Raw genomic sequence first — 14,737 nt, 5'->3', positions numbered from 1 at the left:
GAAATGAGAAGAAGGCAAAGTTAGCTAGAGTTCACCATTGCCTAATGGAAGCTCAGGACTAGTCAGGACTATGACATAGAACTTGTACTTCCTATTTGAAAGATGCCTTTGGTACAGAAAGGAAGAGATGCAATTCATTTCCATCTTATTCTTTTTTGTTACTTTTATAATATTTACAGTTTTCCAAAAGAAAATTTCTGATTTACAGGTGATAAAGCAATAGTATATGCTCATTGTCAAGAATTTAGATAAAACAACCCTCCTACAAAGATATGTTGGTGGTTCCCTGTCTTTGGACACATAAGAATTGGAGGCAAAGAAATGTGAACATGGAGAAATCTGGGGCCACCGTGCTACCTGCAGATTCAAGATCAACCATTCCACACACAGGGGGTGGGGGGGAAGAATTTAAATAAAACAAAAAGCATTGGAAAAAAATTCCAATACCCATAATTATATCACCCAGAAAATAAATGTTAACATTTATTTGGCCTAGGCCAAATAATAGACACCTTTTCCATTTAGGATTAGTGTGTGTATAGAATCTAGACCCTACTTTTCTTTTTTATTTGACATTATTTCTTGAACATTCTTCTATCTCTTTAAGAAGTCTGGGAAGATAAGATTTTTATATGTGAATTTCCTTGTTTGGTGTACTGTGATTTGTGGACCCATTTCCCAAATGTTGGATAGTCAGGTTGTTCTGATCAGTAGTTAAATCATAAAGAATTCTGTAATGCACATCCCTTTATAACACACATTTTTATTTTAGGAGAGATAGATTTCTCATATGGAACTAATGAATCAAATCTATTAACATTTCAAAAATTCTCTTTTGCTTTTGTTTTTTAAAAGCATTGTACCAATTTATATCCCAATTGCTATGCATGATGGTACCCTTTAAATGGAATCTTTACCACACTAAATTTTTTTATTAGATAGATGTTCACCTCTGTTAATTGAATCTTATTAGAATTTTTTGTATTTTTTGATAACTAGCTATTTTTAACAGTTTTATTGAGATACAATTTACATACCATAAAATCTCATTATAAAGGTACGATTCAGAGATTTTTAGTAAATTTGTAGAGTTTTGTAACTGTCACAATTTTTTTAAAAAGTTGAGGACATTCCAATTTTTGAACAGTCCCCATAAACTCTCAAAATTTTCTGGAGCTCATTAGTAGTCAATCCCCAATCCCACTCCTACCCTCAGGCAATCATTGATAAGAAAACTTCCATTTATGTCTCCATAAATTTGTATCTTCTAGGCATTTCACAAGAATGTAATTATATTTAATATTTTATGTCTGACTCTTTTCACTTGGCATGTTTTTGAGGTTTATCCATGTTTTAGCATGTTATAATAACACACATTTATTTCATTTTTATTTAAAATTAATTTGTATTGATGAATTCTTTGGTGTAGATGTATTGCATTTTGTTTATCTCTTCAACAGTTAATGGGCATTTGAATTGTTTTCAGTTTGGGGATGTTAGGAATAATGCTACTATGAACATTTGCATACAAGTCCTTGTGTGGATATATGTTCTATTTTTCTTGTAGTTTAGAAGAGTGAAATTGTTATTCCTTTAATTTTTTAAATGTTCATTAACAGGTGAATGGATAAACAAAATTTGGTAGATTTCAAACTTTATGTTCCTGAATGGTTTACAAAACAGACATCATGTTTTCTGAAACTTCAAAAGAATTCTTTGCTAATCCATCTGGACCTACAGAGTTTTTTGAAAGTTGTTTAATAACTGTCAATTCCTTCTCAAGTTTATTGGTTTTTTCAGATGTATAATTTATTTAATCAATTTTAGAAATTTCCGGAAAATCATTCATTTATCAGTATTTTTACATGATCAACAACATTTTCTTCCACAATATGTTCATATCCATTTCTAACATTATTTGTTTGTATTTTCTCTTTTCCTGGATTTTAGCAGTGAAAAGTACTTCCATTTTGTTAGCCTTTAAAATATTAAAAACACTTAAATTTTTCCAACATATATAAAGAGCTTATACAACTCAACACAAGGAAGATAAACAATCCAATCAAAAAATGGGCAACGGACCTGAATAGACACTTTTCCAAGAGGACACACAGATGGCCCATAGACATGAAAAAATGCTCAACATCACTAGCCGTCAGAGAGATGTAAATTAAAGCCACAATGAGATATCACTTCACACCTGCCAAAATGGTCATCATTAATAAATCAACATACAACAAATGGTAGCGAGGATGTGGAGAAAAGGGAACCTTAGTGCACTCTTGGTAGGATGCAGACTGGTGCAGCCACTGTGAAAAACAGTATGGAATTTCCTCCAAAAATTAAAAATGGAAATACATTTTGATCCAGCAATTCCACTGATGAGAATATATCCCAAGAACCCAAAACACCAATTCAATATATGCACCCTTATATTCATAGCAGCATTATTTACAATAGTCAAGATTTGGAAACAGCCTAAGTGCCCATCAGTAGATGAGTGGATTAAAAAATAAAAATGTGATACATTTACACAAGGGAATACTATGCAGTAGTAAAAAAAGAAAGAAAGAAATCGTTACCCTTTGCAACAGCATGGAGGGAACTGGAGAACATTATTCTGAGGGAAATAAGCCAGTCAGTGAAAGACAAATACCATGTGATCTCACGTATAAGTAGAATGAAGTGAACAAAATGAACTAATGAGCAAAATAAAACAAGAGGCATAGAAACATGGAACAGACTGACAGACTGACAGCTGTAAGAGGGGAGGGAAGAGATGGGAACTGGTTGAAAGAGCGTGAAGGGATTTGTCCAAGAACATATATGATGGGCGCATGGACATGGACAACAGTGTGGGGGTTGACAGCGGGAATGGAGGGCGAGCTGGGTGGAGGGGAAGAAAGGGAAAAAATTGGGACAACTGTAATAGCATAAACAATGAAGTATTTAAACCAAAAAATAAAGGAAAAGTAAAAAATAAAAACACAAATTAATCAATTATACCTTATTTTCTATTTCATAAATTGCTGTATTTACCTTCCTTATATATTTTTGCTTGTTTGATTTATTTTATTCTTCTGATTCTAACTTTTTTAAGTTATATGATTAGCTTATTTTCATTATTTGTTGTTTAATAATGAGAGTGTTTGAGCCCCTCAACAGACTCCCTTGTACTGATCTGATCATATTCTATGAATGTACGTATGTAATAATATAATTTTCATTACTTTCTAAATAGCTTGTAATTATAGTTTTGACTTAATTTTTATGAAATCCTTATAAAGAATTTTTTAAAAATCTAAGTGGTGGAGGGTTTACTTTTTTTTGTTCTTACATAAATTTGTGCAATTTTCTCCTAGTTTTGTTGAATTTTAGATAAAAATTTTCTTTGTTGCCTTATATATTATCTGTTTTGCTTAGGGCTTCAAATAATACTTTTAAAAACAACTTATTTGTTGTTAAGAAATAAAATTCAATATTTACCTATAAATCAACTTTAGTAACTATAATATTTCAGACTTCGGTGACCTTTTTTTTCTTTTTGATTGCCAAAGTCTGGTGTTTAGATATCCACATGACAATTTTTTTCTGTTGATTTCCTGTCCATTTTTTTCATATTTAATGCTATGTTTTATTCACATGACTTTTATCACTGAAATATTTTCATTCTTCATTGTACCTTTTATCAATATAAAATGCCAAAATGAATCCTTTAACCCAAAGATTGCTTTATGGTGATTTCTCTTTTGTCTAATTATTACTGCAATTCACCTTTTTATTTATATCTGCTTGATAAAGATTTGGCCATCAGTTTATTTTTTAACAATTTCAAATTAGTTTTAACATTTATTGATATTTTTCCTGATTTCCAAGTGAATTTGTGTTTGTTGTCGAAATTCTGGCAACTTTAGGAAAGCTCACATAAAAAATCATCCATTACCCAGTATCCAGAGTTTTTTCTCTTCCTCTTCTCTTAAAATTGTCTTTGATATATTTAAAGAAAGCCAGAAGGACCTACATCAGGACCAATGGTCACAGGCCAGTTAAACCAGAAACCGGGTCATTTCGTGGTCCAGAGCATGGAGAGACAAGGTCAAGAAAACAAATCTCATTTTCAATTCATTTCTTGAAATTCAAAAACAGCAAATCACATTCCTGTCTGATCCGTGGGAGCGAAGAAATAAAGTGATTATATAGCCAGGGTTTCAAAGTTAGAATGATGTGACTGCTGTTGACCGGAGGAGGAATCCCAGGAGTTCAGAGAAGGTGTTTCCAGTGGCTGCCACTGAAAAGCAGAACCTTGCTTGGCTTCAGCATGGGCTCGGGATGTTGGTGTGTTTGTGTGTGTTATTATGTATTTGGGTGTGTCGACTGTGGTTCGTGTGTTGTTGGGGTATGTGTATATTGTTGTTTGTGTGTGTTGTAGTGGTGGGGGGTGGGGCGATGTCACATTGGTAGAGAGGATTTGGCAGCAGCTCAGAGGTCCCACAGGGGAAACGCAGATGTCAGCACAGCTGAGTGTTATTTTCTGGAGTTCGGGGAAACTTTGGGTCTGACAGTTGCCTCTAGTCATGTCCTGGCTCAAAAGAAAGGTCCAGAGCTTCAGCAAAAATATGTCCAATGTCAAAGGATCTTAAAATAGGCTCTCCGAGGAAAGGCTAAAGGGATCGAATCTTTTTACATAGAAGAAGAAAAGATTAAGTGGCTACTCAATTACTACCATCCAATCCAATCCATGAAGGTTTTCTTCTAGTGCTGTGTGATTTTCCACTTTCTATAGAAGGTGAAGAGGGTGAAATGCAATCCACTTAAAACAATGGAAAATAAGGAGTTTTTTCCCTCAGGTTTATACAGGGAACAAAAGCCTGGAGGGAAAGATTATAGAATTTCCAGCCCTAGTGATCTCTGAAGAGAGATAAACAGCAGCCCAGAATACAGGGCCATGAACTCCTGCGAAAGATCCCTGGGCCCTGGGTCAGGCAGACCGGGGCTGGGATTTCAGCTCTGCACAAGCCAGCAAGATTATGTAACGTCTTTACCCTTCGTTTCCTCACCTCTAAAATGAGCATAATGACAACTGTAGCACAGATTTTTCTTGGATTAAATAAAATGACAATCTGTAGGAATCTCCTAGCTCAGTACCTAGTACCAGTACATGCTCAACAAATGTAAGCTTCCTCCGCCTTTTCAACTGTCATTTGATGAGCAGTAAATCTTACACATTCTTTGATCACTAAAGAGAATACTAATTCAATTTTATTTTCTAAAAGTTTACTTAGCACCTCCTTTATGGAAGGTACTAGGGTGTTTCTTGGCTCCCAGCATCCATTTCGCCCTACTTTTTGTACAGTTTCAATTTTTGTGGGTGGGTCCACCCCACCAACCACCTGCTCAGGCAGTGTGGTTTTGCTGGAGTTTGGTTGGTGACATGTGATCCAAGTATTGCCAAAGAAAGCATCTGAGTGTTTTGTCAAGAATGATTGATTTAGCCCTAGCGGCTCAGTTGGTTGGAACATCACCATGTAAACCAAAAGGTCGCTGGTTCAATTTATGGTCAGGGCACATGCCTAGGTGGTGGGTTCGATCCCCAGTTGGAGTGTGTACGGGAGACAACTGACCAATCAATGTTCCTTTCACACATCAACATTTCTCTTTCTCTCTCTCTCTCTCTCTCTCTCTCCTTCCCCTTTTCCCCTCTCTCTTGAATAAGAATAAAATAAACCTTTATAAGAAAGGAAAGAAAAAAAAGGAGTGATTGGTTCAGAAATGGGAACATGACCCAGTAGAAGCTAGTGAGACTCAAAGGGTTTTGTTTGAGCTTGCTGGACAGCAGGTCCTCTCTTCCTGCCAAGAGACTGGGACGCTGGAGCAAGTGTAGCCAACTGAACTCCTCAAGAGCCTGAGAATTAAACTATTTATACAGAGGAGAGCAAAGTTAAGTGTAGAAACAGAAAGAAGGCAGCCCAGTTCCTGGACTTTCCAGCTATGTGACCCAATAAATTCTACCCTTTGTTTAAGCCAGTTGAGTTGATTTCTATGTTGCTAAATGAGCCCAAAGTGACACAGGCTGTGTAAGACATACAAAAATGGCTAGATGAAAAAGCCTATAAATTATAAAAAGATGTACACAAAAATAATAATGGAACGGGACAAAGTATGTATTAAATACTACTTATCTAGGGCTTACCACATGCTAGACATTGTGATAAATTCTTTGTACATATTGTTTTATTTAATCCTCAGAACAGTTATTTTTATGGAATTAGCAGCATTGATTTTGAACTAGAGAGAAGGATAGAAATTGGACAGGTGTGAGGGAAAGGTAAAGGGGTTACATGGAAGAAGGAATAAATGGAGACTGGAAAATGAAGGGACAGTTTGGGAAATAGTTGGTGGTCTATTAACTGGGGCCTGGGGAGACAAGAAAGACAGTAATGAGCAATATGACCATCAACGCAGATTCAGAGCAATCCATTAGGAATTTGGAATTCCAAGGCAAAAAATTTGTAGTAGTATTATTATTTTTGGTTTTAGTACATCCAATATCTTTATTCATCCAAGAAATTTGTATTATTAACAATGAGATTTTTAAGTAAAGAAGGAAGAGACCCAAAATCTTATCTCTTATAGCTTAGATTTTATCTGGGGAAAATATTCATATAATGCAAGAAAGTGAAGATTGTTTCCAAAGTGAATGTAGAAAAAGAGGAAATGCTTAATATACAAGTATTCACAATTTTTGCCCCATCCCTAATTTTTCTAGAGAGTGACTCTTCTTTCTGGGTCAGCAGCAAAGTGCTTTCTAGGTAATGGGGAAAACATGGCACGAGCTTTAAAAACCTGATGGGGTGGGTTGGTCTATAGAAAGAAGATTTGGGTGATGTGCAAGGAAGAGAGAAACAGCAATCCTGAGTGTTGGAGCCTGAGGAATTGGATTTTGAGGAGGAAAGATGGGGAGATTCTCAGGGAGCCATTGTCATCCTTGTAAAAAAAATGGAGAGTGACAAGGAAAGAGGGCTTTTAGAATGTGGCAGTGTACGCTTTCTTGAGAGAAAAAGCAAAGACTTAAGGCATGACCTTATAATTATTTTTTTGCCTCCAAATTGCAGATGCCAGTATTTACTATCATTGGAGAAAGAGCCGGTTTTGATACTGAAGGGCATGGCTGCCTGATGGAGGGGAAGAGAGAAGCACTTTGTGTTTGGCTTGAGCGAAGGCACAGGATGGGCCAGCCCGGGGAATGTGCTGAGAACCAGTCTACCTGGAGAAGAGGTGCCAAGAAAGAAGTGAGAACAAAAGGGGCAGGTATGTCAAACAATGTGGTTGTCCCTCCAAAAGTTAAACACAGAGTTGCCATATGACCCAGGAATTCACTGCTGGGTATAGGTGCAAAAGAATTGAAAGCAAGGACTCAAGCTCAAGCATATACTTGCATACCAGTGTCCATAGCAGCACTGTTCACTAAGGGCAAAAGGTGGAAACAAGCCAAATGTCCATCAACAGATAAGTGGACAAAAAAAATGTGGTATATACATGGCATAGAATATTATTCAGCCTTAACAAAGAAGGGAATTCTATATGCTATAGCATGGATGAAACTTAAAAACATTATGCTGAGTGAAATGAGCCAAAAACAAAAGGACAAATACAGTATGAGATACCTAATATAGGCAAGTTCATAGAGAGAGAAAGTAGGTAAGAGGTTAACAGGGCCTGAATGGGAGGTGGGGGGTGGGGGTGGGGAGAGTTATTGTTTACTGGGTACAGAGTTTCTGTTTGTGATGAAGAAAAAGTTCTGGAAATGGATACTGGTGATGGTTGCATAATATTATGAATATACTTAATGCCACTTAATTGTATACTTAAAAATTGTTAAAATGCCCTGGCTGGTGTGGCTCAGTGGATGGAGTGCCGGCCTGCAAACCAGAGTCACCAGTTTGATTCTTAGTCAGGGCGCACGCTGGGTTGCAGGCCAGGTCCCCAGCGGGAGCGCACGAGAGGCAACCACGCATTGATGTTTCTCTCCCTTTCCTTTTCTTTTTCCCCTCCCTTCCCTTCTCTCTGAAAATAAGTAGTCTTTTAAAAAATTTTTTAAAAATTACTAAAATAGTAAATTTTGCATTATATATTTTTACCACAATTTTAAAAAAGCTACACATGATGTAGGATTATTGATGTTAGACTAGACAATGGGGTTTGCCTAGGATCTCCAGACACGAAAGTCTTGATCAGGAGGCAGGGCTATCAAAATGTTGTTCTGGCCCTCATCGGTGTGACTCAGTGGGTTGGGTGTCATCTCACAAAATGAAATGTTGCCAATTGATTCCGGGTCAGGGAACATGCCTGGGTTGTGGGTTCAGTTCCCATTCGGGGCACATACTAGCGGAGACTGATCAATGTTTCACCCATACATTGATGTTTCTCTCTGAATCTTTCTCCCTCCCTTCTCCTTTCTCTAAAAATAAAGAAATAAAATCTTTTTTTAAAGAACATTGTTCTAAGAAGACTGATCAGTAGCCATGAGATAGAGAAACTTGAGCCAGTGCCAAGCACTGGCCTTGGGTGTGAACTTTCAAATACGTGAGGACAAGGTACTATAGGAATCAGACAAAGGGAGAATCAGGATTTGTGATCTTTGAATGGGGAGAGAGGCACTGGGGGAGCCAGGCAGTTTTCATGATTTCAGCTTTTTTTTTTTTTCCTTACAAAATATTTGCTACAGTGGTTGATTTCTATTTTTTAACAAGCCAAGTATTTCCTTCCCAATATTATCTAACTTTACCTTTCTCAATTGCAGCCATAAATAGAACTCATCAACTACAAAGTCTTTAGAAAATTGTAAACCTCAGCCAATAAATAGTACTCAGCCATAAGGAAAAAGTAGGCGGTCATGACTCAGACAAAGTGACTCTGCTTTTCTGAATGGAAAAACATTCCACATTTTGATCTTGACTAAGAATGTTACTGAATGCAACTCTGAGTTCTGTACATAAACTTTTTTTTTTTGGTACTGCAATGTTTTCTGTTGCATAACTATATGCTTTGTCAAAGAAAAATGTCAAACTCTCAGCTGGTCAATATAAAGGATACCTACAACCTGTTTTTCGTGACCTCCTAAGTTTTACTTTTTTATGTTTTTGTAACCCTGCTATTTCAACAATATTTTTTTTCAAGTATCTTCACTCAACACAAACTCCAAAACAAAGTACACATTTAATGTAAAAACCTGCATTCCTGCAGGTTCAAAATTAGCCTGTTGCTCCCTTAGGTACAGCCTTGACATGCTTTATTATCAAAGGAGCCCCAGTACCTCTTAACCACCAATGAAGTTAAAGCAGTTAACCTGTTTACCCCAACTAACCCCCTATCATCACACGGTCTTCAGAGACCGGGGAAAAGGGAGGTATGTTTTGATAATAAGGAGAAAGGCCAGGCGCTGGACCAGTCGGTGAACAGATCAGCCTGAATGGGTGCTGCAGTGAGAGGCTCTGAGCAGCCCATGGAAGCAGAAAGACAGCCAAGAAGAGTGGATGAGAGGGGTTGTAGCTGACAGAAGGGATAAGGCTTGCTAAAAACCACCTTTGCCTTCATCAGCCCATGTGTCCCAAGTATAAGGGAAATTCTAGATGGGCTGAATGAAACTAGATGACTCTGACAGCTAGAGATGGGTAAAATTCCTCACCAAAATGTCTAATTTCATCCACTGATCTTTGTGCAACTTTGGGGGCCTTATAGGGAAAATACTTGAACCATGTCCACTTTGAGAGGATGTATATGGAATAAAGATATATTAATTCCACAAGTATTTATTGAGTGCTTCTTTCTGTGGCAGACACTGTACAAAGTCTTGGGGACAGAGCTGTGAAGACAAGAGCCCTGACTCGTGGGAGTTTACAATCTTAGTGGAGGAGGCCACAGTAAATAGAATGATAAATAAACAATATAGTTAATGATTGTGATAACTACAATGAAGGGAAAGAACAAGAGTGAAAAAGCAAATAGAAACTGCAAAAGACCCGCTCCAGATAGGGGGTTCCAAGACGTCCTTTGAAAAAGGTAACATCTGAGCTTAATCATCCAGGATGAGAGAGAGCCAGCTATTCTCCCCTGGGAGGTGAGTGGGGGGAGCAAACTAGAGGAACTCAAGTGCAAGGCCTGAGAGCCCATGTTTAGGACAGACAACAGAAGCTGGAGTAGCTACTGGTGGTGACTATGATGTAAGGGTAGGTTCACAGAGCTGGCAGACGCTAGATCTTGCAGGGCCTTGTCAATCATATAGGGGTTGTCAGTGGACACTGAAGAGTTTTAAGCAGTAGAATAACATGATTTTATTTACATTGTTAAAAGATCACTCTGGCTATTGTTAGGTGAGTGGAAGTAAAAGTGTGTTGGGAACCTCTCCACCTGGTTTCAGGGACTATAGCTTCACCATCAGGCAAGAGGGTCCCAAGGCTGGAGCTGAGCAAGGAAACCTTGGGAAAATAGGCAACTGAGGAGACAAAACCTGTCCCCCTGGCAGGAGCACAGTCCCTGCCTCCCTCATATCACCCTGCTTGGCCCCAGAGGACGGCTGGTTAGTCAATGATGGATAAGATGCCTCGATGCCAGGGGCAACCTAAGACAGGCACAGTCACATAGGGGTCATCAGAGAAGGACTTTGGGGGCAGGGAGGAGGGGCAAAAGACCCTCACCGCTCAGCTTTGTCAAGGACAGAGTCTAAAAGAAGTCTCCTTATCTCTTGGCTGCTCTGCTCTCCCAGCCTCACTCAGACTTGAAACAATGCAAGAGGCAGGTACAACCCTCAACTGGATCAGGCAGTTCCCAGGGGTGATTCACCCTGGAAAAGGAATGCACTAAATCCTATGAAACCTGCTTTGCTAAGAATGCCCTCGAGTTAATGAGTACTGGTGTTTGGGGTCTGAGCATAGGATTGATGAGTTTATTTTCCCAGGTTTCAGGGCCAAATGGGCATCATTCTGTTTACCTGACCCTGACTCAGAAAGACTCTTGTAATCCCTTTACTGTTATCTTTAAACCATATCTCCTTCCTTTAATCATTACCGTGTAACATTGATTGATGAGCTTTATGTGCATACTATGTATCCCTATACTAAACTCAATAAAAGCCACTTCAAGAGAAGGGCTCAGGGCATTCTCCACTGGATTCATCTCCATTGGAGGGAATCGTCACCCGCTCTCATGACAGGCAAATCATGTCTGGTACAGTTTATTTCTTCATCCGCGGTGACTGGGGAGACTCTGTGAGACAGGGTAATCCCCTCAAAAGTGGAAGCAGATTTGTTAGGAAACCACAGTGATAATCCAGGTAAGTGATGATGGCAGCTACCACTAGGGAAGTGGTTCTCAAAGTGGGGTCCCTGGATCAGCAGCAGCGTCACCTGGCCACTGGTTAGAAATGCAAATCCTCGGGCCCTACACCTGCCCCACTGAACCAAAAACTCTGGGGTGGGACCCAGCAAGGGCGATTCTAATGCACACTGAAATTTGAGGATTTCTATAAATAGATAATGGGTAGATAATAGATAATGAAGTAGAGAAGGTGTTATGGACCAAGTGTTTGTGTCTCTTTGAAATTCCTATGTGGAAGCCCTAACCCCCCAGTGTAGCTGTATTTGGAGGTGGGGCCTCTAAGGAAGTGATTAAGGTTAAATGAGGTTAAGGATGGGATATTTATCCATTAGGATGAGTGGCATTATAGGAAGGGAACTTTCTATCCCCCTCTCTCTACCTGCCCACTCCCACCCCCACCACAAAAGAGTGGTCCTGTGAGCACAGAGAGAGATGGAGGCAGCTTACAAGCCCACAGAAGGGGTCTCAGAATGAAACCTACCTTGCTGGCACCTGGATCTTGAACTTTTCAGCCTCTGGAACTGTGAGAAAATAAATGTCTATTTCTTAAGTTAGCCTGTGGAACTTTGTTATGGTAGCCAGAAAAACTAATACAGGAGGATGAGAGTGAACTGCAGTGTGATAAATTTTGAAGACAGAATTCGGTAAAACAATAAATACATTTAAAGGTGAACTCACAGTCACCATAGAAAGCCATAGCTGTGGACTTCTTAACTCGCTGTGAAAGCAAAAAAAAAAAACAAAAAAACAAACAAACAAAAACTCAGAGTAACAATATGTACACCCGTCTTGGAACTCTTCAAAATATGAGGGGAATCCCAGCATCTGCACCCTGTTCCTAATTCAAGATATTACCTAGTATGTGGGTCCTGGTGGGAAACACCCTCTGCCATATCCCTGTACAGAAATTAAAGGGGAACTGGTTTCCCTCCTGAAACTCATAACTCAGAGCTTGGAAATACGGCCTAGGCTCAGACAATCAGGTGATGCTCAGAGATTTGCCTCTGGAAGGCTGTGGCAGTGGACAGTGAGGATCCAGTGGCAGTCCCAACCTATGATTTAACCTTGACTGAATTATCTTCCTAGCTGTGTTTCCCACCCTTCCCATCCATTTAGGAACAATGAGATGATTCCAGTGAACTCATTTTCTGCCTAAGTTAACTAGAGTTTTTAGCTGACTTCCCTGAATGATCAAGAGAGGAACTCTATAAAGACTGGACTTCCTGTGTGTACCTGGAGGCTCAGACCCCCTGATATCCAGGTACTCATTTTAATGTGGTGGCATCTGTACTCACAGGCTGTAGCCAGAGACATCTAGGTTGCAGGCAGTTAAAGGCAACAGCTGCAGTCAGTTGTTCCCCTAACCTGTGCTCTTCATGTAAGTGCACCATCAACAGGCAACTGAAACTTTAAATGGCAGAGCTTCTATTTTCTTTCTAATATCTCTGACCCCATCTCCTCATCTTCGAGCCCACTGGCCCATCTTACTGGTGACATTTTAAGGACCTCAAGATCATCTCTAGCTTTCTCCAGAGTCATTCCTAAAGTGGGTCATCCGAGAGCACTGCCCTGACCATGCCATGCCTTGCCCTGCTATAACATCATTAATAAAATGTTCAGAATAAAACACAAACTATTTAGTTGGGATTCAAGGTCCTACACAATTTTGTTTCTCCCTATTTCTCTTAGCTTACCTTCTGGTTCTTTCCAACACACTCTTTATGCTCAAAAGAGGTTGGCCTATTCATAGCGCCCTGGACACGCACAATGTGTTCCCACTGTGCCCTCCCCTGCCCCGGTCAAGAATGCCTCTTCTCTCCCCTTTCTCTCCAAAATGTTCACATTCCTCAGGACCCGATTCCATCCCCACCTCTCCCTTGAATTTCCTGACTCATGGTGATCCCTCCCTTCTCTAAATCTATAAAACCCCAAATATCTGTGCTCATCATATGATGCTCATCAGGCACTGCCTGGTATGACGCGTTTCCTTTTCCTGTGCTTTTGCCTTATCATATCAACCAGATTAGAAAGCCATTTAGGGCAGATGCCACAGTCTACACAGTGATTCACTGTGATGATTACACCCAACCTCTTATGTATCCTAGATGAGATCACGGAGCATGGTGCAGAACATAATGGAAACATGATAAACCAAGGTATAATTAACAGGTCTTATTGTCTACCCCAACCATGGCCCCTCCTAGAGAATCTGTTCAGCATCCCTCTGTCCCCCAGGACCTTCTCCTGGTCCAAATAAGCTGTTCTTTTATGAGAAAAGCATGATATGGCCTAACAAGTTTCTTCCATATAAAAATTTGCCCGAAGAGACAGAGTGACTGTTGTCAGTTAGTAGTGGTTGCTGGAGCTTAGAGATCATGTTGTAGAGTTGGACTGGGAGCTAGGTTGGAAGAAGTAAGCAAAATGAGTATGCAGAGGAAGTTGACCTAGTTAAGAGGTCAGTAGAGGAGGTTTTCAGAGACAGAGATCATAGAGCTCCTGGAAGTGGAAAGAGTGGCTTAGCTCCTGAAGGCCTTCTGCTTCTCAGGTCCGGTCTTTCACTAAACAGGGTCTGCTTGTATTTTCCATCCATGAGATTTCCCTTTAACATGTCAGTAAACTGGAGCTAGCTTGAGTGGCTTTAATATTTTTTTCCTTCAAAGGAACTTTGACTAGAATAATTCTCCCCCTCCATTCTTTATACCACTCCCAGGCAGGGCTCCTACAGGGTTCTGCCCCTTCCCTTCTCCAAGGGCTGTCATAGCAAAGTGTGACTACTCAACTCCTAGCATAGAAAACCAGGAATCAATTGCTCAAATGCTGTCAAAAAGTGACATTCAAGTTTGAGTGACAATGATGTCTTTGGTCCTGTCCCTATCCACTTTTCTATTTTTAGTTCTGCTCCTGCTCTCTGCAATTACAATGCTTAGAGCTTAAGCAGTTGCCAGGAGTTATTTAACAAGTACCTCGCCCTTCTTTGAAGAGGATGCTTTGATTCTGAGCTTACATCCTTGTCTCAGTGACAGACTTCAGAATGTGCCATTTCACAAGACATCCAGTCTCTTCTGGTGTTTTCTTTGAATGATGGGCTCAAGTCCATTGACTGGGCATAGAAAGTGGAGCACATCAGAAAATGTCCCCAAACCCAAGTGTCTTCAGCAACTTACTCTCCATCTATAAAATGGGGCTAACATGGACAAACTTTCTGAGGGGTGCCGGCAAACATATCCATATAATGGATGGAAAGTACTTTGTAAAGAAATTCCAAAAGCATCATGATTCTAATTTTCAGTGTTCATTTATCATCAGAAATATTACCCAAGGTGTGAATGGTATGTACAAAGAACTAGCCAACATTAAGAGCTGT

General features: G+C 39.6%; 1 non-coding gene across 1 annotated transcript; it reads left to right on the top strand.

The window, feature by feature from the left end:
- Positions 1-257: 257 nt before the first annotated feature.
- Positions 258-388, top strand: LOC129068037 (small nucleolar RNA SNORA38). Its single transcript, XR_008528855.1, has one exon. It is a non-coding gene; the product is annotated as a small nucleolar RNA SNORA38 (small nucleolar RNA).
- The last annotated feature ends 14,349 nt before the right edge of the window (positions 389-14,737 follow it).

This window comes from Pteronotus mesoamericanus, unplaced genomic scaffold, assembly GCF_021234165.1.
Source record: "Pteronotus mesoamericanus isolate MK-2021 breed Mesoamerican mustached bat unplaced genomic scaffold, CSHL_Meso_final contig_20, whole genome shotgun sequence".
Classification (NCBI taxonomy): Eukaryota; Metazoa; Chordata; class Mammalia; order Chiroptera; family Mormoopidae; genus Pteronotus; species Pteronotus mesoamericanus.
This window is presented reverse-complemented; position numbering and strand designations above follow the sequence as displayed.